We start from the raw sequence: 24,703 nt of genomic DNA, 5'->3' as shown, positions 1-24,703 counted from the left end.
ACACCATATCAACAAAACAAAGAACAAAAACCACATGATCTTATCAATAGATGCAGAAAAGGCTTTTGATAAAATACAACACAATTTTATGTTTAAGACTCTCAACAAAATGGGTATAGAAGGAAAATATCTCAACATGATAAAGGCCATATATGATAAACCATCAGCCAACATCATTTTAAACGGCATAAAACTGAGGACTTTCTACCTTAAATCAGGAACAAGACAGGGTTGTCCACTCTCTCCACTCTTATTTAACGTGGTGCTAGAAGTTCTGGCCAGAGCAATCAGACAAGACAAAGAAATAAAAGGCATCCATATCGGAAAAGAAGAAGTAAAGGTATCACTTTTTGCTGATGATATGATCCTATACATCGAAAACCCGAAGGACTCCACAAAAAGATTATTAGAAACAATAAACCAATACAGTAAGGTCGCAGGATACAAAATTAACATACAGAAGTCCATAGCCTTTCTCTATGCCAACAATGAAATATTAGAAAACGAACTAAAAAAAAAATCCCCTTCATGATTGCAACAAAAAAAATAAAATACCTAGGAATAAACATAACAAAGAATGTAAAGGACCTATATAATGAAAATTACAAAGCATTGTTAAGGGAAATCGAAAAAGATACAATGAGATGGAAAAATATTCCTTGTTCTTGGATAGGAAGAATAAATATAGTCAAAATGGCCATATTACCCAAAGCAATATACAAATTTAATGCAATTCCCATCAAAATCCCTATGAGATTTTTTAAAGAAATGGAACAAAAAATCATCAGATTTATATGGAACTATAAAAAACCCCGAATAGCCAAAACAATCCTAAGAAAAAAGAATGAAGCTGGGGGCATTACAATACCTGACTTTAAACTATATTATAGGGCCACGATAATCAAAACAGCATGGTATTGGCAGAAAAATAGACACTCAGACCAATGGAACAGAATAGAAAGCCCAGAAATAAAACCACATATATATGGTCAAATAATCTTTGATAAAGGGGCCAACAACACACAATGGAGAAAAGAAAGCCTCTTCAACAAATGGTGTTGGGAAAACTGGAAAGCCACATGCAAAAGAATGAAACTCGACTACAGCCTGTCCCCGTGTACTAAAATTAATTCAAAATGGATCAAAGACCTAAATATAAGACCTGAAACAATAAAGTACATAGAAGAAGACATAGGTACTAAACTCATGGACCTGGGTTTTAAAGAACATTTTATGAACTTGACTCCAATGGCAAGAGAAGTGAAGGCAAAGATAAATGAATGGGACTACATCAGAATAAAAAGTTTTTGCTCAGCAAGAGAAACTGATATAAAAATAAACAGACAGCCAACTAAATGGGAAATGATATTTTCAAACAACAGCTCAGATAAGGGCCTAATATCCAAAATTTACAAAGAACTCATAAAACTCAACAACAAACAAACAAACAATCCAATAAAAAAATGGGAAGAGGACATGAATAGACACTTCTCCCAGGAAGAGATACAAATGGCCAACAGATATATGAAAAGATGCTCAGCTTCATTAGTTATTAGGGAAATGCAAATCAAAACTACAATGAGATACCACCTCACCCCTGTTAGATTAGCTATTATCAACAAGACGGGTAATAGCAAATGTTGGAGAAGCTGTAGAGAAAAAGGAACCCTCATTCACTGTTGGTGGGATTGTAAAGTAGTACAACCATTATGGAGGAAAGTATGGTGGTTCCTCAAAAAACTGCAAATAGAACTACCTTATGACCCAGCAATCCCTCTACTGGGTATATACCCCAAAACCTCAGAAACATTGATACGTGAAGACACATGTAGCCCCATGTTCATTGCAGCACTGTTCACAGTGGCCAAGACATGGAAACAACCAAAAAGCCCTTCAATAGAAGACTGGATAAAGAAGATGTGGCACATATACACTATGGAATACTACTCAGCCATAAGAAATGATGACATCAGATCATTTACAGCAAAATGGTGGGACCTTGATAACATTATAAGGAGTGAAATAAGTAAATCAGAAAAAAACAAGAACTACATGATTCCATACATTGGTGGAACATAAAAATGAGACTAAGAGACATGGACAAGAGTGTGGTGGTTACCAGGGGTGGGGGGAGGGAGGACAGGGGGAGAGTTAGAGGGAGGGGGAGGGGCACAGAGAACTAGATAGAGGGTGGCGAAGGACAATCTGACTTTGGGCGAGGGGTATGCAACATAATTTAATGACAAAATAACCTAGACATGTTTTCTTTGAATATATGTACCCTGATTTATTAATGTCATCCCATTACCATTAATAAAAATTTATTTAAAAAAAAACAAAAACAAAAAAAAAACATTTTGTTATGGAAAATTTCAAACATATACAAAAGCAGAGAGAATAGTGTAATGAACCCTTTCTTATGTAATTATTACCCATCTTCAGTAATTTCATGATGGAGTTTTATCAACTCTATCCGCTTTCCTTAATGCTAGATTATTGCAACAGACCCCAGACATCATATTTTATCTGTAACTATTTCAATAGGTACCTTTAAAAGATTAGGTACCTAAAATTTAATAATTTTTCACATTATAAATAGTTATTTAAAATTTTCTATCTCAAATATTTTACAACTCTTTTTTTTTTCCACAGAGAGGGATAGATAGAGACAGACAGACAGGAACAGAGAGATGAGAAGCATCAATCATTAGTTTCTCGTTGCGACATTTTAGTTGTTCATTGATTGCTTTCTCATATGTGCCTTGACCACGGGCCTTCAGCAGACCAAGTAACCCCTTGCTCGAGCCAGCGACCTTGGGTCCAAGCTGGTGAGCTTTGGCTCAAACCAGATGAGCCCATGCTCGAGCTGGCAACCTTGGGGTCTCGAACCTGGGTCCTCGGCATCCCAGTCCCAGTCCAACGCTCTGTCCACTGTGCCACCGCCTGGTCAGGCTATCTCAAATATTTCAAGTTTGTTTGAATAACTATCCAAACAAGGTTCATACACTATTATTAGTCAGTATGACTCTGAAGTCTCTTTGAATATATAATTGCTGCACCTCCCCCCTTTTTTTTCTTTGCAATTTATTTGTTGGAGAAATGCATCTTTTTGCCCTGTAGAATTATCCATAATCTGAAATTTGCTTCTTGCCATCCCTAAGGTATCATTTAACATGTTCTGTTTTTCCTTATATTTCTGTAACCTGGCATTTAATTATAGGGGTTTGAGAAAGTTTTTTATTTGGCATGTGGCTACTTCATAGGTGGTCTTGGGTACTTCCTCTAGTACCCAAGTTCCTAAGTACCAAGGAACAAAATAAGTTCCTTCTTTTTGTAATGTTAGCAGGTATTAATTTTTTCTCAGATCTATTATTTCATGAGGGTTTACAAAATAGTTATATTTATATTGTATCATTCTTATTAGCTGTATTATTTCTATAAAAAGAAACTTTATAAAGAGAAACTTCTCTGTATAAAGATGATCATTGTAGTCAGAGGTAGAAGATTATGTATAAAACAAATAAAAATTATGCTTGATTCTTTCCCTGTATTTACCAGTTTTCTTTTTTTTATGTTTTTATGAATTTTAATGGAGTGACATTAATAAATAGTTCTTTGAAAAGATCAACAAATTTGACAAATCCTTGGCAAGACTCACCAAGGAAAAACATATGTTCAAAGAAAACATCTCTAGGTTATCTTGTCATTCAATTATGTTGCATACCCGTCACCAAAAGTCAAATTGTCCTCTGGGTTTTTTTTGTGCCCCACCCCCCACTCTTGTCCATGTCTCTTAGTCTCGTTTTTATGTCCCACCTATGTATGGAATCATGCAAGTCTTAGTTTTTTCTGATTTACTTATTTCACTTCTTATAATGTTATCAAGATCCATCCATTTTGTTGTAAATGATCCAATGTCATCATTTCTATGACTTAGTGTTCCATAGTATATATGTACCACATCTTCTTTATCCAGTCATCTATTGAAGGGCTTTTTGGTTGTTTCCATGTCTTGGCCACTGTGAACAATGCTGCAATGAACATGGGGCTGCATGTGTCTTTATGTACCAATGTTTTTGAGTTTTGGGGGTATATACCCAGTAGAGGGATTGCTGGGTCATATGGTAGTTTTATTTTTAGTTTTTTGAGGAACAACTATACTTTCTTCCATAATGGCTGTATTACTTTACATTCCCGCCAACAGTGGGTGAGGGTTTCTTTTTCTCCGCAGCCTCTCCAACACTTGCTATTACCTGTCTTGTTGATAATAGCTAATCTAACAGGTGTGAGGTGGTATCTCATTGTAGTTTTGAGTTGCATTTCTCTAATAACTAATAAAGATGAGCATCTTTTCATATATCTGTTGGCTATTTGTATTTCTTCCTGGGAGAAGTGTCTGTTCATGTCCTCTTCCCATTTTTTTAATGGATTGTTTGCTTGTTTGAGTTTTATGAGTCTTTTTATATTTTGGATATTAGGCCCTTATCTGAACTGTTGTTTGAAAATATCATCTCCCATTTAATTGGCTGTCTGTTTATTTTGTTATCAGTTTCACTTGCTGTGCAAAAACTTCTTAGTCTGATGTGGTCCCATTAATTTATCTTTGCCTTCACTTCTCTTGCCTTTGGAGTCAAATTCATAAAATGCTCTTTAAAACCAAGGTCCATAATTGCCAGGTTTTGGTATGAGGGTTATGTTGGCCTCATAAAATGTGTTTAGAAGTATTGCTTCTTCTTCAATTTTTTGGAAGACTTTGAGTAGAATAGGAACCAAGTCTTCTTTGAATGTTTGATAGAATTCACTAGTATAGCCGTCTGGGCCTGGACTTTTATTTTTGGGGAGGTTTTTAATAAATTTTTCTATTTCCTCCCTGCTTATTGGTCTGTTTAGGCTTTATTTTTCTTCATGACTCAGTCTAGGAAGATTGTATTGTTCTAGGAATTTATCCATATCTTCTAGATTGTTGAATTTGGTGGCATATAGTTTTTCATAGTATTCTACAATAATTCTTTGTATATCTTTGATATCTGTGGTGATCTCTCCTCTTTCATTTTGGATTTTGTTTATGAGACCTTTTTTTTTTCCCTTGGTGAGTCTTGCCAAGGGTTTGTCAAATTTGTTGATCTTTTCAAAGAACCAGCTCCTTGTTCTATTAATTTTTTCTATAGTTTTTCTGTTCTCTATTTCATTTATTTCTGCTCTGATTTTTATTATCTCCTTTCTTCGGCTGGTTTTCGGTTGTCTTTGTTCTTCTTTTTCTAGTTTCTTAAGGTGTGAAGTTAAGTGGTTTACTTGGGCTCTCTCTTGTTTGTTCATATAGGCCTGAAGAGATATGAACTTCCCTCTTATTACTGCTTTTGCTGTATCCCAGAGATTCTGATATGTCATATTGTCATTCTCATTTGTCTGTATATATCTTTTGATCTCTGCACTTATTTCCTCTTTGACCCACTCATTTTTTAAAAGTATGTTGTTTAGTTTCCACATTTTTGTGGGTTTTTTCCTCTTTCTTGCAGTTGAATTCTAGTTTCAAGGCTTTATGATTAGAAAATATGCTTGGTACAGCCCTGGCCGGTTGGCTCAGCGGTAGAGCATCGGCCTAGCGTGCGGAGGACCCGGGTTCGATTCCCGGCCAGGGCACACAGGAGAAGCGCCCATTTGCTTCTCCACCCCTCCGCCGCACCTTCCTCTCTGTCTCTCTCTTCCCCTCCCGCAGCCAAGGCTCCGTTGGAGCAAAGATGGCCCGGGCGCTGGGGATGGCTCCTTGGCCTCTGCCCCAGGCGCTAGAGTGGCTCTGGTCGCAACATGGCGACGCCCAGGATGGGCAGAGCATCGCCCCCTGGTGGGCAGAGCATCGCCTCTGGTGGGCGTGCCGGGTGGATCCCGGTCGGGCGCATGCGGGAGTCTGTCTGACTGTCTCTCCCTGTTTCCAGCTTCAGAAAATAGCAAAAAAAAAAAAAAAAAAAAAAAAAAAAAGAAAATATGCTTGGTACAATTTCAATTTTTCTGAATTTGCTGATGTTATTTTTGTGGCCCAACATATGGTCAATTCTTGAGAATGTTCCATGTACACTAGAGAAAAATGTGTACTCTGTCACTTTGGGATGAAATGTCCTGTAGATGTCTATCATATCCAATTGCTCTAGTGTTTCATTTAAGGCCAATATTTCTTTATTGATTTTCTGTTTGGATGAACAATCTAGAGCCCTCAGCAGCATATTGAGGTCTCCAAGTATGATTGTATTTTTGTCAATTTTTGTTTTTAAGTCAGTTGGTAGCTGTCTTATATATTTTGGCGCTCCTTGGTTTGATGCATATATATTAAGAAGTGTTATGTTTTCTTGATTCAGTCCTCTCCCCTTTGTTGTTTTTGTTGTCACAGTTTAAATTTGGTTTTATTGTGTTCTTGGTGGAGCTTTTACTTGTGGTTTTGTTTTGTTTTGTTTTTTGTATCTGGATGGAAAACCCCCTGAAGTGGGGGTTTTCTGATGATAAATTCCCTCATCTTTTCTGTATCTGTGAATGTTTTTATTTCTCCTTATTTAAAGGATAGCTTTGATGGGTATAGTATTCTTGGCTGGAAGTTCCTCTCTTTCAGAACTTTAAATATCAGGGTCCACTCTCTTCTAGCTTGTAGAGTTTCTTCTGAGAAATCCGATGATAATCTAATAGGCCTTCCTTTATATGTTGTACTCTTCTTTTCCCTGGCTGCCTTGAGAATTTTTTCTTTGTCATTGGTTTGTGTCAATTTCATTATGATGTGCCTTGGAGTAGGTTTGTTGGGGTTAAGATAACTTGGTGTTCTGTTTGCTTCTTGAATTTGAGGCTTTAGTTCTTTCCACAGGCTTGGGAAGTTCTTGTCTATTATTTGTTTGAATATGTTCTCCATTCCATTTTGTCTCTCTACTCCTTCTGATATACCTATTATTCTTATGTTATTCTTTTTGATGGAGTCAGACAGTTCCTGTAGGGCTTTCTCATTTTTTTAAATTCTTGAGTCTCTTTCTTCTTCTTTATGTTGTTCCCCAAGTTGCCTGTCTTCTATATCACTAATCCTCTCTTCTATCTGGCAGTTCTATTAGCTAAGCTTGTTACCTTGTTTTTCATTTCATGATTGAGTTTTTCATCTCTGTTTGATTTGTTTTTATAGTTTTAATTTCCTTGGTAATATATTCTTTGTGTTCATTGTTTTTTGAGCTCCCTAAATTGCCTTTTTGTGTTTTCTTGTATATCTCTGAGTATTTTTAGGATTTCTATTTTAAATTCACTGTCATTTAATTCCAAGGTTTCCAATCTATTAAATTGTTTTTCTATAGATTTTTCCTCATCTATCTGTGCTACATCTCTGTCTTTTGTATCCATGATATTCAATTTCCTTTTCCTTAATGGCATCTCAGGGTGGTTTTGTTAATACCACTAATGAGAATTAATAAAGAATAAAAAGTAAAAAAAAAGACAACAATAAAAATTTTTTTAAAAATTATTATTATTATTTTTTCTTTTCCTCTCTGAGAAAATACCATGAAACCTGAGAATTGTATTGTGCTAAATGGAACAAAAACTACCTATAGTGGAGGGCCTGAGTTGTGGAGAAGTGATAAAGGGGCTAAAAGGAGGTAGGGACCAACAAAATGCAAAAAAGGAAAAAATTTTGATCAAGAATAAAATAATTTGCTTGTAAATGATGGTTGACTGAGAAATATAGTGAAAGGGATAAGAGGAAAACAAGAAAAATAAAAAAATATATTGTATTAACTGGAACAAAAACTACATAAAATGGAGAGCTGGGGTTGGGAGCAATTCTAATGAATTAAAAAGTGAAGTAAAAAGTACACAAAATGCCACAAAGAACAAATTTGAATCCAAAATAAAATAATTTGTTCGTGAGTAAGGATTGAATGAGAGGAAAATAAAGGAGAAAAGAAGAAACTAAGAGAGAGGGAGAAAAAAGAAAAAGGGGAAAAAAAGGAGAGAGTTAAGGGTTTTGGAGTGTAACCCTCATAGAGAGAAAGTAAAAAGAAAAGATAAAAAAGGGAAATGTAACACTTATGGGTAAGGTAGTTCAAGATGAAGAGAAAAGAATAAGATGATTAGAGAATAAAAGGTCAAGGTGGAAGAAGGAAATAAAAGATAAGATGAAAGAAACAAAAAAAAAGTGGAAAAAGTTATAAAGACTGTTAAAGACTGGATTTTTCTTGATTTTGAGAGGTTTTCTTTCCTCCTCCTCTTCCTGGTCGGTGGCTCTGTACTCCAGGTTCTGACCCTGTGGCACACTTAGGTAGAGATTTTCAGTTGATGTGTCTCTATGGCGATGTCATATATCAGGCCTCAGTCTTGTTGGTAGTCAGGGCTTGTTAGCATTTGCAGGCTCCAAAAATGGGAGAGTCCATTTTCCTGGAGCTTCTCTCCTAGTCTCTCCTTCCCGAATTAGCAGCCTGGTGATCCAGCTATGAGGTTGCCGCTGCCACTGCCTGGAGATTACGAGGCTCAAAAAGCTGGCAGATCCCCACTCTATGCCCACTCAGCACAGGGCTCTGGGGAAGGCTCTGGCAGTCAGAGCCACCAGCATAATCAGGCAGGGCTGAGAGCCAATTGCTCTCAAGGTGTCTTTCTATGAGTCTCCAGGCATTTTCAGTATGCCTTAGCACTCTGTGGGACCACTTTCCCCAGGTTTTTTGCACTTTGTAACCTGTATTGGCTGGGAAGAAGATGCCCTAGTTGCTGCCTGCAGAACGGGAGGTCTTAAAAGCTGCCAAGTCCTGAGTATGAAAGCTCTGCCAATCAGAGCCACCAGCTTAAGCAGGTAGGGGGGCGTGTTGACTTCTGTTCAGTTCCCCAGGTATATCTAGTTAAATTTGCCTTAGCGTTCTGTGGAATTGCTTTCTGCAGGCTTTTTCCTTGTTGCAAAAGCCTATAGTCTAGCCTGTCTAACTTCTGCAGTGTTCTCTGAGTTTTTTCCTTGGGAATGTGTTTTTCACTCTGTATTGGCTGACAGGAAGTTACCCCTGCCCCTACGTGCAGAGCAAGAGGCACTAAAAAATATCATATCTCTAGTCTTAGATTGCTGATCTGAGAGAGACCTTGTCAACTAGAACTGCGTAAACCAGTTGGGCGGTGATCAGACTGTGGGTTAAGCTAATTTCAGTGATTGGATCCGCAGATCTGCTCCAGAGACAGTCTGCAAGCTGTTTGCATGCCCCTCCCCCAGTGCTTCCATATTTTTTCTTTCCCGGGATGTTAGCCTGAATGGCTGGATGAGGCGCCCCACCCACCCAGAGAAGTCTGGGCATAGGGTGTTTGCTTTCATGCACTCCCCGAGCACCGCTGTTCAGGGAACAGGGAACACACCGAGACTCTGGTCGCAGCCCACACAGAAGAAACCTCTGACCCAGCCCCTCTGGGAACATGGGTGCCCACACCCGGGGTGTTAGGAAGAACCACTTGCACACTATCTGTGCTCACTGACCAGGATATTGGGGGTAATGGCGGTCGCCACTCGCCTGCCATTTGCCGGGGTCTGGAGCTGGCATCAGCACACGTGGGCTGAGTTGCCGCGGGCACACTCTTTCCTTGGCTTGAATGTCTGTGCCCCAGCCTGGCTCCCTGTGCGCTCCCAGCTCCCACTTTCTCTCAGTTCCAAGTGAAAGCAGCCCTTGCTCAGGTTAGTGAGAAAGGCGGAGTGTTCCATTCTCTGGAGGTCTTATTTCCTTCAGGGTTGATTATATTTATATATTTAGCCAACTTTTTGCACAATCATACCTTCTTGTTCAGTGTGTGAGACTTCCAGATGCTCCAGGGATAGATTTTTCTGTCTCTGATTGTAGAACTTGTTGAAATTTTGGGGAGAGGTATCGGGAGCGCTCCTCATGGTGCCATTTCTCTGATGTCACTCCTTTACCAGTTTTCAAAGTAATGAATTGTTTCTCTAGTATCTTCCAAATTTTTTAAAAATATCATTATGAATTTATGGATTTAAATGTAGTCAATGTGTTTCCATCTGAGTAATTCTCAAATTGTTCCATCTTTGGCTGGTGGGAGCATCTTCAAGTTTGCTCCTGAGTCCTTTTGACAGGACCCCAGTACTGTTTTATAGATTCCTTGCTTGTGGTATTATATGGTATTAAAGCTTCATCTGATACATTTTCTGTCCCAGACCTGGAATCAGCTATCTCTGCAAGGATCCCTGTGTTTCTTAGTAAAAATGGTATTTTAAAACTGCATGTAGGTTTCTAGGCTTTTTCAGTGGATAAAGAATTATGTCTCAAAAAACAATATGCATATGTTAGTTAAAAATATTTTATTACTAAAAAATGCTAACCATCATCTGTGCTTTTAACAAGTTATAATATTTTTGCTGGTGGAGTGTCTTGCCTCAGTGTAGATAGCTATTGATTGATCAGCAGGTGGTTGCCGAAGGTTGAGGGGTCTGAGGCAATTTCATTTTCTTTTTGCTTTTTATTAAATTATTGAGGTGACACTGGTTAACAAAATTATATCGGTTTCAGGTGCACAATTCCACAACACATCATCCGTATACTTTATTGTATGTTTACTACCCCAAGTCAAGTCTGCTTCTATCACCATTTGTCCTCCCATACCCTCTTTTACTCCTCCACCCAGCCGCAATCACCGCACCATTGTTAGTATCCATAGGGCAAGTTCTTAAAATGAGACAACAGTGAAGTTTGCCACATGGGTTGACTCTTCCTTTCATGGGTCACAAACTTCATGGATGATTTCTCTGTAGCATGTGATGCTCTTTGATAGCATTTTACCCACAATAGAACTTTTAAAATTGGAGTCAATCTTCTCAAACCCTGACACTGTTCTATCAACTAAATTTACATAATATTATAAATCCTTTGTTGTCATTTCAAGAAACTTTGTAACATCTTTACCAGGAGTAAATTATATCTCAAGAAACCACTTTTTTGCTCATTCATAGAAGAAACTCCTCATCTGTTAAAGTTTTATCATGAGATTGTAGTAATTTAGTCACATCTTCAGGCTCCACTTCTAATTCTAGTTCTTTTGCTATTTCCATAACATCTTTAGTTACTTCCTCCACTGAAGTCTTGAACCCCTCAAAGTCACTCATGTGGTTTGCAAATGACTTCTTTTTAAGTTCCTGTTAATGCTGATATTTTGACCTTTTCCCATGAGTCACCAATGTTCTTAACGATATCTAGAATGGTGAATCCTTTCCAGAAGAATTTCAATTTACTTTGCCCAGCTTCACTAGAGGAATCAGTATCTATGGCAGCTATAGCTTTACGAAATGTATTTCTTAAGTAATACGACTTCAAAGTCAAAAATAATAACTCCTGATCCATGGGCTGCAGGATGGATGTTGTGTTAGCAGTCATGATAATATCGATCTCATTGTACATCTCCATCAGCACTCTTGGCTGACCAGGTGCATTGTCAATGAACGGTAATATTTTGAAAGGAAACTTTTTTTCTGAGCAGTAGGTCTCCACAGTGAGGCTTAAAATATTTAGTAAACAATGTTATCAACATATGTGCTGTCATCCAGGTTTTGTTGTTTCATTTATAGAGCATAGGCAGAGTAGATTTAATATAAATCTTAAGGACCTTGGGATTTTTATAATGTAAATGAGTATTAGCTTTATTTTAAAGTCACCAACTTCATTGACCCCTCACAAGAGAATCTGCCTACCCTTTGAAGCTTTGAAGCCCAGCATTGACCTCTCTTTAGCTATAAATTCCTTGATGACATCTTCTTCTAATATTAAGCTCTTTTGTCTACATTGAAAAATCTTCTGTTTTGTGTAGCCACCTTCATGGTTTATCTTAGCTAGATCTTCTGGCTAACCTAATGCAGCTTCCACATTAGCACTTGCAGCTTTACCTTGCATTTCTGTGTTATGAAAACAGCTTCTTTCCTTCGACTTCATGAACCAATCTCTGCTCACTTCAGACTTTTCCTCTAACCCTTCCTCACCTCTCTCAGCCTTCATAGAATTGAAGAGAATTAGGGCTTTACTCTGGATTAGCCTTGTGTTTAAGGGAATGTTGTGGCTGGTCTGATTGTTTTCTATCCTGATCAGTAACACTTTCTCCATATTAGCAATAATCTCCTTATCATTTGTGTGTTCACTGGAGTAACATTTTTAATTTCTGCCAAGAACTTCCCTTTGTATTCTCAACTTGGCTATCTGGCACAAGAAGCCTAGATTTCCACCTGTCTTGGAGTTGTTATGCCTTCTTCCCTAAGCATAATCATTTCTAGCTTTTGATTTAAAGTGAGAGAGGTGTGCACCCTGGCTAGGTAGCTCTATTAGTTAGAATGTTGTCCCGATATGCCAACATTGTGGGTCCCATCCCTAGTCAGGACACGTATAAGAAACACCCAATGATTGCATAAATAAGTGGAACAACAAATTTCTCTCTCTCTTCCTTTTCTCTGATTCTAAAAAAGACCGATAGATAAAGTGAGAGATGTGTGACCCTTTCCTTCACATGGAAGACTTGGAAGCCATTTGTAGGGTTATTAATTGGCCTATTTCAATACTGTTGCATTTCAGGGAACAAGGAGGCCTGAAGAGAGGGAGAGAGGGTAAATGGCTAACCGGTGGATGAGTCAGAACACACATAACATTTATTAAATTCACCATCTTATATGGTTGTGGTTTGTGGCATTCTAAAATAATTATAATAGTAACATCAAAGATCACTGATCACAGGTCACTATAACAAATATGATAATAATAAAAAAGTTTGAAATATTTTGAGAATGACCCAAATGTGACATAGAAATACAAAGTTAACAAATGCTTAAAAAATGGCACCAAAAGACTTGCTTGACACAGGGTTGCCACAAACCTTCAATTTGTAAAAAATGCAACATTGTGAAGCACAGTAAAGTGAAGCACAATAAAATGAGGTATGACTGCACTTTATAAGGTCCTATAGCAGTATAGATGTGCAAAAGTTGTAGTCTTCCTCTTAGGACTTTTAAAATTAAGGAGATAAACCAGTCAGAGAAAGACAAATAGCATATGATTTTATTTATATGTAGAATTTAATGAACAAAATAAACAACAACAAAAAAATAGAAACAGACTCATAGATACAGAGAACAGGCTGACAGCTCTCAGAGGGAAGGGGGATTGAAGGGGGTAGGTGAAAAAGGTGAAGGGATTAAGCAAACAACAACAACAACTCATAGACACAGATAACAGTATGGTGATTACCAAAGGAAAGAGGTTTGGAGGGAGGTACAAGAAGTTAAGGGGGAAATAATTGGTGATGCAAGAAGACTTGACTTTGAGTAGTGAACCACAATACAATATACAGATGATATAATTGTACACTTGAAACCTATATAATTTTATTAACCAATATCACCACAATAAATTCAATAAAAAATGAGAATGAGTGAAAAGAGACAGAAAGGTATTCTAAGAAATATAATTGTGGCAAATAAGTACTAGAATGCAGATAAAACCAAAGGGTCATAGAAACCTAGTAGAGGAAAACTTGGTTTTGAGTTATAATATCAAGGAATGTTTCAGTCCAGCTCTAAGTTCTATGGTTTTTTGTTTAATTAGATGGCTTTTGGGTAAAAATTCAACAGATGGAGAGGCAAGGAGCAAGGGCATCCCAGAAAGAAAAGGGACAGGTAACCAGTGAGAGGAAGTATGCTTGTGGGACTCATTTGCTTATGGTTTTTCTCACACGAATCAGTTTTAAAACCAAGACTTGGACCAAAACAATGTAAGATATTTAGAAATGCTTGATGGTTTGGCATAACCAACCAGTATGGTCTAAGTAGAACATTTTTAAAGATGGAGAAGATATTTTGTCTTGTAGAGTTGCATTATCTAGAATTAACAATTATTATTATTGCACTGGGGAACAAAATTTTTGTTGCATCCACAAAAACACTTGTCCTTACCTAATTCGAGTGTGCTGATCTCAAATCTGACATTAGTTTTTCTCTGTAAGCTACAGGTTTTTTGTAATTCAAGATTTTAGGTTTTCATCTTATTGTAAAATTTCCAACATTTAGTTTAACATAATGAAGTAGAATGTCTTTCTGGGCATCATCTTTGTGAAAATATAATAATTTATATAATGCAGTAAATACACCAATACACTAAAAGATATGATTGCATCAGAATTTGTCTACAGTTTTGAAATAGAACATATTAAAACACTTTAATCATAAAATTTGCGCAAAACTTATTTAAATTCTATTCAGGCAAAAAATTGCATTGGTAGCTCTTGCATTTGTGTACTTGTTGAGGACAATCTCGTTTGATGCTCTAGCAGTAGTCAGCTCATCACTAACAGCTCCAAGATTTTCGGGAAACTTATCAAGGTGACTGTTCAGGAAATGAATCTTAATGCTCATGTTACATCCAATGTCGCGGAAAGCCAACAGCATCCTTTGAACCAGAAGTTCATTGTTTTCTGCTTTTCTGTTACCAAGGAAGTTCTTTGTAACTGCCACAAAAGACTGCCATGCTGCTTTCTCCTCCTTATTCATCTTCCTGGCAAATTCTTCATCACGTATGAGGGTTCGAATTCTCCATCACGTATGAGGTCCATAGAATACACCTGCTTTTATCTTCTTGAAAGACAAGGCAGAAAAAGCAGAAATAATATGTTGAAAGCATTCACTTTCTCTATTCAAAGCTTGAACAAACTGCTTCATTAAGCCAAGTTTGATGTAAAGTGGGGGAAAAATGATCCTGTCTCGATTAACTACAGGTTCATTCACAATATTTTGCATCCCTACTTCCAGAGCTTCACGTTTCAGCCACTCCTTCTGTGTCCAGTGTTTCTCCCGAGCTTGGATGTCCCACAAACACAGAAAGCAAGGACACTTCGTGATACCTCTCTGTTGTCCTAGCAGGAAATTTACCATTTTAAGATCCACACAAATGATCCGGTTATGCTCCTCATACTTCAGAAAGTCGAGTACAATTTTTTATGTCATTCTTACTAAGTCATTCAATTCGAGTTGGCTAAACTGCTGAGGGGTTAATGACTGCTTGGCATCAGAAGAAGACCCTTCAGATTCTACAACCACTTCCTCATACATCTTATCGAAATACACTTGATCACCATGTTCACTTTCTTTGTTCTTAGAAGAAATAAAACCATTGAAAACTGGAACTCTGAAAACAGAGTGTGGGATAGGTTGTATTGCTGAAGGAATATTAGGATATGCGATCATATGCCATTTTTTCTTGCCGATGCCATTTGTATGGATCAGACAGAAATAACAGTCACTGCTGTGGTCCTTAGGTTCACGCCAAACCATGGGAATACCAAAAGGCATTCCTTTGTGTTTTCCTTTTGTCCAGTCACAAAGCATTTCCTGACAACTATGAAACACAATATGAGGAGCCCAATTCTTGTCTTGATTACCAAAGGGAACTTGAAAATAGGCAATATACGCACATGTCACAAATGATGAAATATTGTGCCTTTGATGTTGAAGTGTGTAACAGCCACATATATAACAGAAGGTGTCAGGACTATTCTTACATTTACGCCTACTTGAAGAAGCCATGATTTAATCTTAAAATAAAATAAGAGGGTGTTTTTTTTATCAGATAATAATTTTTTACATTTAAAAACAACTACCATTATGTAAAAGTGATGTTTGTAATACATTAATTGCCCTTTAACTTCAATTTAAAAACCCATACATACCATTAACTGTAACAAAAAGAAATTAAAATTGCATAAAAACTAGAGCATGCACCAAAAAATGGATTTTAGACTTGGAATCAGCAATGCAGAAATATATAGAAAAAGTTCTAAAACCTCATGCAACAGAAAATGAAAAAAATTATTGTTCCCCAGTGTTATTGAAAAACAGGTCTTGTCTACAAAAAAGAAAAAAAAAAGAGTCCACTTTTAAAATTCTGTTATTTCACAAAAATCTCATTTGTTCTTTTCACAGCCCTAAAATGCGAATTGTTAGGTTAAATGAGGGAAAATTGTTCTTAATTGTTCTAAATGGTTATAAAGCACCATCGATTATAATGCTTTTACTTTTGCTGTGTGACTTGTCACATTTGGGAAGGAATGAAATATGTTCTTGAACACTATGGTAAGAAATATTACTGCATTTTATTGAACTTAGGATGCCATTGACTGTAAGATGTACCATTATTTTATGTCTGATTAAGAAAGGAAGAACAAACCCTGTTGATTAAACTGTGACACAATATAAAATTAATTCTAATTTCAGCAATACTAAAAGTGAAAATGAATGTGCATTTTAGAATTGATGATATATGGCATGAGTTGAGTATCTACTATATATCAGGTTCTCTTTCTGATTTGACAAATATTATCTCAAATTAATTCTTATAAAAACCTAGCAGCATTGGTATTCCTGCTCCCATAAGGAAAGTGAGGCACAGTAAAGCTAAAGACGTTGGCTAAAGATCAAAGAGCTAGTAAGGGGAACAAAGTCCTCATACCTTCCTCTTCTCAAACTTCTGGTCTTAATCTGTGACTCTCCAGTCAAACTATGTTTTGGCAAATTGTGACACTTTAGGGTATTTGCATAAAGTGGCCTATTTTCAGCTTGGGCAGTTTTCATTTATGGAAAACGCTTATAGGACCTGTACCATGAGGTAAACCCTTATCCTGCCCTAAATCAGATAGGCATGGCCATGAGGTACATTGAGACTTCAGAGCCTGGGGAGGGGGTAGATGAAGGGCCTGGTTGCCCTGGAACCATGCATCATCCAAAGGCTGAAGCAATTCACACCTGACATAGTCAGGGATCCTGCTTGAGTGGTCTCGGTGGCTGAGACAGACCAGGAGAGCTGGGGAATAAAGGCCCTCACAGTCCTCATGTGAAACTGGGAAAATAGAAACAGCATGAGAAAGCTGGTTAGGTGGAAGTAGATATGCTGTGCCTCAAGTAAAGCAATAATCCAGCGAGAGCATCTGGCTGGAAGAGCTTGAGGATCTGTGGAACATGTCATCATTCCTGAAGATTTTATTGCTGTCTTTGAGGGGTAGCCAATGAAAGACAAGACTTTCTGCTTTTATGGGATTTAGGTCAGGGTTATTTGAACATAAAAGAGAAGGTTGACCCCTGAAAACTGGAGAATGTAGAATATCTGAGTTTTAGAGCCTTTAACACTCAAATCAGGTAGGTATCTTCTTAAAGCCCTCCATCTGGTGCCTGGGTCCAGGGTCTGTCTTAGTGTTCTTTTAGCACCCTGAATGCTAGTACTTATATACAAAAACAGTAAAATTTATTGAGTGCTTACATTACACAGTGACAAACTGAATTAGGTGCTTTCCATGGCTTTTCTCATTCAGTACTGTAGTATCCCTATTTTTTAGATGAGGAAACTGACACTTGGAAAAGTTACATGATTCACCTCAAGTCCCACAGCTAAGCATCTGTGATGTCAAGATTTGAACTCCCATGGTCTCTCTCAGAACCCATGCATATAGGAATTACAATGTACTTATTTTATTTCTCCATTTGCCCACTTTAAAAAACAACTGAGTTTCTTTAAGATACTATCTTCTTTTTTTTAAAGTCTCTGTATCCTTAGTTTTTAGCATAGTTCTGGGTACATAATCAATATCTGGCAAATGTTTATAGAAAGGATGAATGAATGACAGAACCTAAGGAGCAAAAATTTAAGTAAACATACTGAAGCTCTTATAGTTTATGAATGAATATAATAATGTGCTCAGCCCTGCTCTTGGCACATAATAATCACTCACTAAATGTTAGTTGTTATTATCATTATTGGAAATAAAAATACATTAAAAGAACAATTGTTTTTGAATAGGAATGGCTCGGATACTTAAATTTTTAAAATAAATTACTTTAATTACATATTTCTATACAATTTTAGAGAGAGGTGAGCATTTAGTTTCTGTGAAGTATTTTGAATATGTAGGTGTTAGATATTTTTGATAGTTTTCCCTTGAAATGTGAGAGGTGTTAGCTTGAAAAATGAATATAGTTAAGTAGAAAAGAGGGCTGCTTGCTGCAAGTTTAATTTAAGCAACCTGCAGTGTAACAATGTGAGAATACAGATGACATTTAATGTAGAAGTGTTTCTTATCATATGCTTCCAGCTACCACAGCCTGAGGACAAAAGTCAACTGCCAGATTAGAGGAATACTGTACTGTGATTTTAGTGTACTAACACAAAACTCAAGTTTTCTCAGTTTTGGCTTCATAGTCAACCTATTCTTATTTTTCTTTCTGAAAAGGTATATAAATTGATTTTACTTGAAAAATTTGTAAATAGAATATTGTACTATGGTGCCAATTTACTTATGGCATTGGAATATCCGGATGTCAATGTCTTTGAGGAGTTAGGTAGATTGAATGAATTTTTATTATTATTATTTATCCTTCGACCATTTTTGGTAGAACCTACTGGTTGCATACCTCATTTTTCTCCTCCTTAGTAATATAACTCTGAATTTATATGGGGAACAATATACTCAGCTAAAGATCTTAGTCTTGCTTAAACTAGGTGTGAGTGTGGTTATGTGATGAAATTCTGCTCAACGACATGTAAGTGTAAGTTTTGTGAGTTATTTCTAAAAAATCTCATTAAAAGAGAGTAAGTAGATTCTTTTCCTTTCTTCTTCCCATTGCCTGAAATGTGAATACAATGGTGGGCAAAAGTAGGTTGACAGTTGGTTCATATGGAAAAGGACATGAAGGTTATGATTATTATAAGACTTATTACAATTAGTAGCTAACTTGAGCCAGTGATGACTTTGAAAATGGAAACCATGAATGGCAAAGTAACAGCAAAGATCTTGATTCTCTAAAACTGTGGAGACTCCATATTAGCAATAGACTAATTTCTGGCCATTATATGAAAGAGATAAAAACTTTCGTCTTATTTTCACTGATATTTTGGATCTTTCTGTTACATGCAGCCAAATCCAATTCTAATAAATATTCTAAGGAAGTAACGAAGTTTTCAAGAAAACTTCCTCTATATATTATATCAGCATGTTAAGGTACTTTCATTGTGTCGTGTTTTGTTTTTGTTAGGCTCTAGTTTCCTAATGCTGTCTTTCCTCCTTCATAATTTTTAGTCTTCATATAATAAGATGTCAGCTGTTTTTAGGACCTTAATTTCTATACTACCATTTTCATTATCTCTGTAAGGGTCTTATAATTCCCTCAGTTCTCATTTCTCTCTTCTCTGAAATTCTCATGAGGCTCCAGCATAAAATTACAGTTACATGTAAAGTAATATAACCATTATGAAAGAAAGTTGGTTGTTCCTCAAAAAACTGAAAATGGAATTACCTTATGACCCAGCAATCTCTCTACTGAGTATATACCCCCAAAACTCAGAGACATTGATATGTAAAGATACATGTAGCCCCATGTTTATTGCAGCATTGTTCACAGTGGCCAAGACATGGAAACAACCAAAAAGCCCCTCAATAGATGACTGGATAAAGAAGATGTGGCACATATACACTATGGAATACTACTCAGCCATAAGAAATGATGACATCAGATTATTTACAACAAAATGGATGGATCTTGATAACGTTATACTGAGTGAAATAAGTAAATCAGAAAAAAACTAAGAACTGCATGATTCCATACATAGGTGGGACATAAAAATGAGACTAAGAGTCATGAACAAGAGTGTGATGGTTATGGGTGGGGGGGGGGAGGGGGGGGAGGAAGAGGGGGAAGGGGGAGGGGAGGGGAACAAAGAAAACCAGATAGAAGGTGATGGAGGACAATCTGACTTTGGGTGATGGGTATGCAACATAACTGAATGACGAGATAACCTGGAGATGTTTTCTTTCTATGTACCCTGATTTATTGATGTCACCCCATTAAAATTAATAAAAATTTATAATAAAAAATTACAGTTACATCAATGAATACAGAAGTGTTTCATTAATTCAGAGGGTAGGAACTTGTAGAAACAATTGTTCTAAGTGATTTTTTATTCAATAGGATTTGTGGAAACTAATTTTCATGGAGATGGTAGATTAGCAAACAATGAATTGAGCACAGAAAGTCTTGATTTCAACCAAGCATTTGATAGTTTCCAGTGACAAACAGTCAGTAGAAAGAACTCCAAACAAGCCTTGACTCCCAGCTCTGACATTTAGTAGATATAAGAACTTGGAAAAGTTTTTACCTGAATTCCTAGGGCCTCAATTTTCTTATTTATAAAGTAAATTGTGATAAAGATTAAAAGAGCTAATGCACATGTAAAAGTAAACATGTTTTTGTTAACTATAATGTATTTTGGAAAAGTTTAGGTCCATAACTAAGTATACACTTGCTAGCTGTGTAATTTTGGCCAAATTAGTTAATATCTCTAAGCCTCAGTTTTCTTATCAGTAAATGAGAAAAATAATAGCATTGTCTTACAGGGCTGTTATGAGAGTTAAATGAAATATTGTATGGGAAGAGTTTAAAATGGTACCTGGTGCTCCCCCCAAAAAGATAAATATTACTATTCATGTGTTGTTGCTTTCTTGAGGATAAATGGTGAACTATGACTTGTTGACACTTAAAGCAGTGGTCCTCAACCCCCGGGCCGCGGACTGGTACCAGTCCGTGGGCCATTTGGTACTGGTCCGCAGAGAAAGAATAACTTACATTATTTATGTTTTATTTATATTTAAGTCTGAATGATGTTTTATTTTAAAAAATGACCAGATTCCCTCTGTTACATTCGTCTAAGACTCACTCTTGACGCTTGTCTCAGTCACAGATACATTTATCCGTCCCACCCTAAAGGCTGGTCCGTGAAAATATTTTCTGACATTAAACCAGTCCGTGGCCCAAAAAAGGTGGGGGACCACTGACTTAAAGTACCTAAATAAAGAGGTGATTGATCATACTATAAAACAAATATCCATTAATAGCTTTATGTTAGTCTAAAAGAACATGTTAGGTAGAATACTATAGGCTCAACCAATATTTTATTGATGTCATGCATGAAGGTAAAGTTTGCTTTTTTTTTTTTACAGAGACAGAGTCAGAGAGAATGACAGATAGGAACAGACAGACAGGAATGGAGAGAGATGAGAAGCATCAATTATTAGTTTTTCGTTGCAACACTCTAGCTGTTCATTGATTGCTCTCTCACATGTGCCTTGATGGTGGGGAGGGGACTACAGCAGACCGATTAACCCCTTGCTCAAGCCAGCGACTTTGGGTCCAAGCTGGTGAGCTTTGCTCAAACCAGATGAGCCTGTGCTCAAGCTGGCGACCTCAAGGTCTCGAACCTGGGTCCTCCGCATTTCATTCCGACACTCCATCGGAGCCACCGGACTGCGCCACTGCCTGGTCAGGCAAGTTTGCTTATTACATTTGATGATAATACAAAGTTGAGAAGGATGGAAATATGAATATGATATAATGGAAAAGACAAGACATTAATGACTGAATTTTGGGCTTTGAGTCCCAAAATTCAATCAAGTGGTGATTCAGTTTCCTCATCTGCAAAATGATTATAACACTAGCAAGAATACCAGAGAAATGCATTTTATGAGTATATGTTCTTAAAGATATTATATAATTCATGACTCATTCTGAAAAATGATATTGTTTCCCACCTAAAAGTCCCAGTAAATGAAAATAATATAAGCATAATTCACCAGCTTCAAAATTATATAATTATTGATCATTTCAAATAGTGAATTTGAACTATTTCAAATTCATGTACTTACATTTCAAATTCATGTACTTAAAATTTGCAATACAGTGTGAAGAAATGAATCACCCTGGCTGCTACCCAGGAGAGGGCTGCATTTTAGGGATTGTGAGGTGAGGTTGAGATTGAATCATTGGGAAGACTTGAGAGAAACAATTTGACCAAAACCTGATGATTGTTCCTTAAAAGATCAGCCTCAAGAAGGCATTGACAATAAAAACCCTCCATCCCTTAGCTTTGTATCTGAGACAGTGGTGCTTTGCTTGTGTTGGGGAAAAGGCTGGAGCTGACTACATAAGCTAGATTTACGTATAAAGTTGGATAAAACTGGACTTTGTAGTTATGCTGGATATCTGTTATTCTCCTGTTTGTCTTTCAGACTATAAGAAGGTCCTACCCTTAAAACCTTAGGTATTTATTTATGGCTTTGCCATAGCCGCTGTGGTGAGGGACTCTGTGCAGATCCATGCATTTCTGCTTCCTGAGATTAATGCCTAGAATCTCTGTCTCCTCCTATCATGCTCAGATTTGTATAAAGTTCAGTGCCACAGGGCATAGAATGTAGTTTCACGAGTGGTTGCTGAAGGGGCAACAGCCTGGCTGTTTAGGGGAATAAACTTATAGAACAAACTTTGGTCAGTGAGTAGTGATAGCCACAATGGAGCTAGTAGATAAATTTTTTCCCTACAGAAGACAGTTTTGAGTCACAGTTTTTCCACATAACCTGTCCAGACATGTCCTGCATGGCCAAGTAGAAACACCAGTTAAGCAATTGCTTGTTATAGAATAGTAGCCAGTGTGGTCAGTGCATTACCTTACATTTTCTTCCCATCTTCCTCTGCCTTAATTGTCTTTTTCTTTACCCTTGCTGCCCTGGGATTGCACCTGCCAATGAAGTCTTGTTTCCAATTCATTTTTTTTTTCCTCTTAGAGAACTCAGACTAACTCACTAATGGCAGTGAATTTGAGGTAGGTACTGGGTTCCCACCTTCTAGAAGCTTACAATTTAGACCGAGAGACAAATTCATGAAACATAAACCACATTACAAAGCCATGCATAATGACAACTTACAATCTTATCTTTAGGATCCTCCAAAACTTGGGTTGTTATCTCTAGTACTGATTTTTTTTTTGTGTGTGTGTTAATTGAAACATCTTGATTTACTTCTAGCATTACAGTTAGTTCTCTGAGATTTATTCAAGCTTCTTACTTTATGTGGAGGGCAACATTTTCCTTGGGCTTTCAATAAGATATTTGAATGCGTTCATGTTGCCAGGGGTCGGGAACCTTTTTGGCTGAGAGAGCCATGAACACCACATATTTTAAAATGTAATTCCGTGAGAGCCATACAACAACCCATGTACGTTATGCATTATCCAGTAAAAATTTGGTGTTATCCCGGAGGACAGCTGTGACTGGCTCCAGCCACCCGCAACCATGAACATGAGTGGTAGGTAATGAATGGGTTGTAATACATGAGAATGTTTTATATTTTTAACTTTATTATTTTTTTTATTAAAGATTTGTCTGCGAGCCAGATGTAGCCATCAAAAGAGCCACATTTGGCTTGTGAGCCATAGGTTCCCGACCCCTGCTTTAGGCATTTTGCTTTGGAAAATGCACCATTGAGTTTTTCTTTGATAATAGCATTTTATCACAGTCTATTTTCATAACATTAAATTACTGTTACATTTTTTTGCTTTTTTTCTCCAGTCACATAATTGAATGTAATGATGTTGTTTATCTACAGATACTGTGTAGATTTTTGCTTTTTGAAATTATTTTAACAGACTTTGTGGCCTAGCTAGCTACCTCTATAGTACTACAATGGGTGCCTTAGACTTAGACTTTAATATTTCTGAACATCATTGTCTCTAAGTGGGAACAAAATTGTGACAATTTGAAAAATGTCAGAAATTTGCTGTAGTTGACCAAAGGTGGGAGATAAAGCCTGTTGTGGATAAAACTCTTTGTTTTGGGAGGATAGCTTTGGTAAATTTTCTTGTTCATGTGGTTATATATTAAGCATATGAGTTATATATTGCTTCTTTACAAGTATTCCCAAACTTGCAACAATAATACTAATTTATGACAGTTTTGAGGGTCAGAAATTCAAGTACAGCTGAGCTTGGTGGTTCTGGCTTGGAGTCTGGTGAGTTTGCAGTTAAGATGTTGCTGGGTTGCCATTTTCAGAAGGCCTGACTAGGACGGGAAGATCCACTTCCGTCATGGCTCACCCATATGGCTGGCAAGTTAACAATGGCTGTTGGCAGAAGATCTGAATTCCTCACCACTTGAATCTTTGAGCTCCTTCCATGTCCTTGTGTCAGGGTGGCTGATTTTCCCAGAGTAAGTAATCCAAGAAAAAATGAGGAAGTGGCAGTGTTGGGCAAACAAGTGTGTTAGGCTTGCTTGCTTGTACTCTGCCTGATTGGTGCATGAGCACGGGGCAGCACCACGTGTGTATAGTCTGTGTAAGGCTGCAGGTGCTCACCCTCACCCTCAGGGTGGCAGAATGTACATTGCAGATTGCCTGCTACAATTGGGAGGGGCCATTTTTGCTATTGTTTACCTGAGAAGCCCCCCCCCCCCGGCCTGTTTGCTGGTCTGCCCTGAGAGAGGGAGAAGCAGTTTCTCCTGTTTGCTTGCTCGTGCGCTGTTGTGAGACTCATAAATGGAATGGCCCATCCTTTTCCAGCTCCACAGTTCCTTTACCATCTGCCTGAATCCAAGGGGAACCGGCATGGCCGCGGCCACCAGCCTTACAGGTAGTGTCTTTTACCACATAGCCTTAAAAGTTATACACTTTCACTTCCACTGTATTCTGTTGGTCACACAGACCACCCTGATGTATTCTGGGAAGGGACTACACAAAGGCATTAATATCAGGAAAAGAGAATCATTAGGGAGTGATCTTGGAGACTGAATACCACATTAATAATGCTATTTTTTTTTCTTTTGTTGAAAGCCTTTCACTACGAAGTAACTCAAACCACAAATATATCTGACTGGG

The sequence above is a fragment of the Saccopteryx leptura genome, chromosome 1 (assembly GCF_036850995.1).
Source record: "Saccopteryx leptura isolate mSacLep1 chromosome 1, mSacLep1_pri_phased_curated, whole genome shotgun sequence".
NCBI lineage: Eukaryota > Metazoa > Chordata > Mammalia > Chiroptera > Emballonuridae > Saccopteryx > Saccopteryx leptura.
This window is presented reverse-complemented; position numbering follows the sequence as displayed.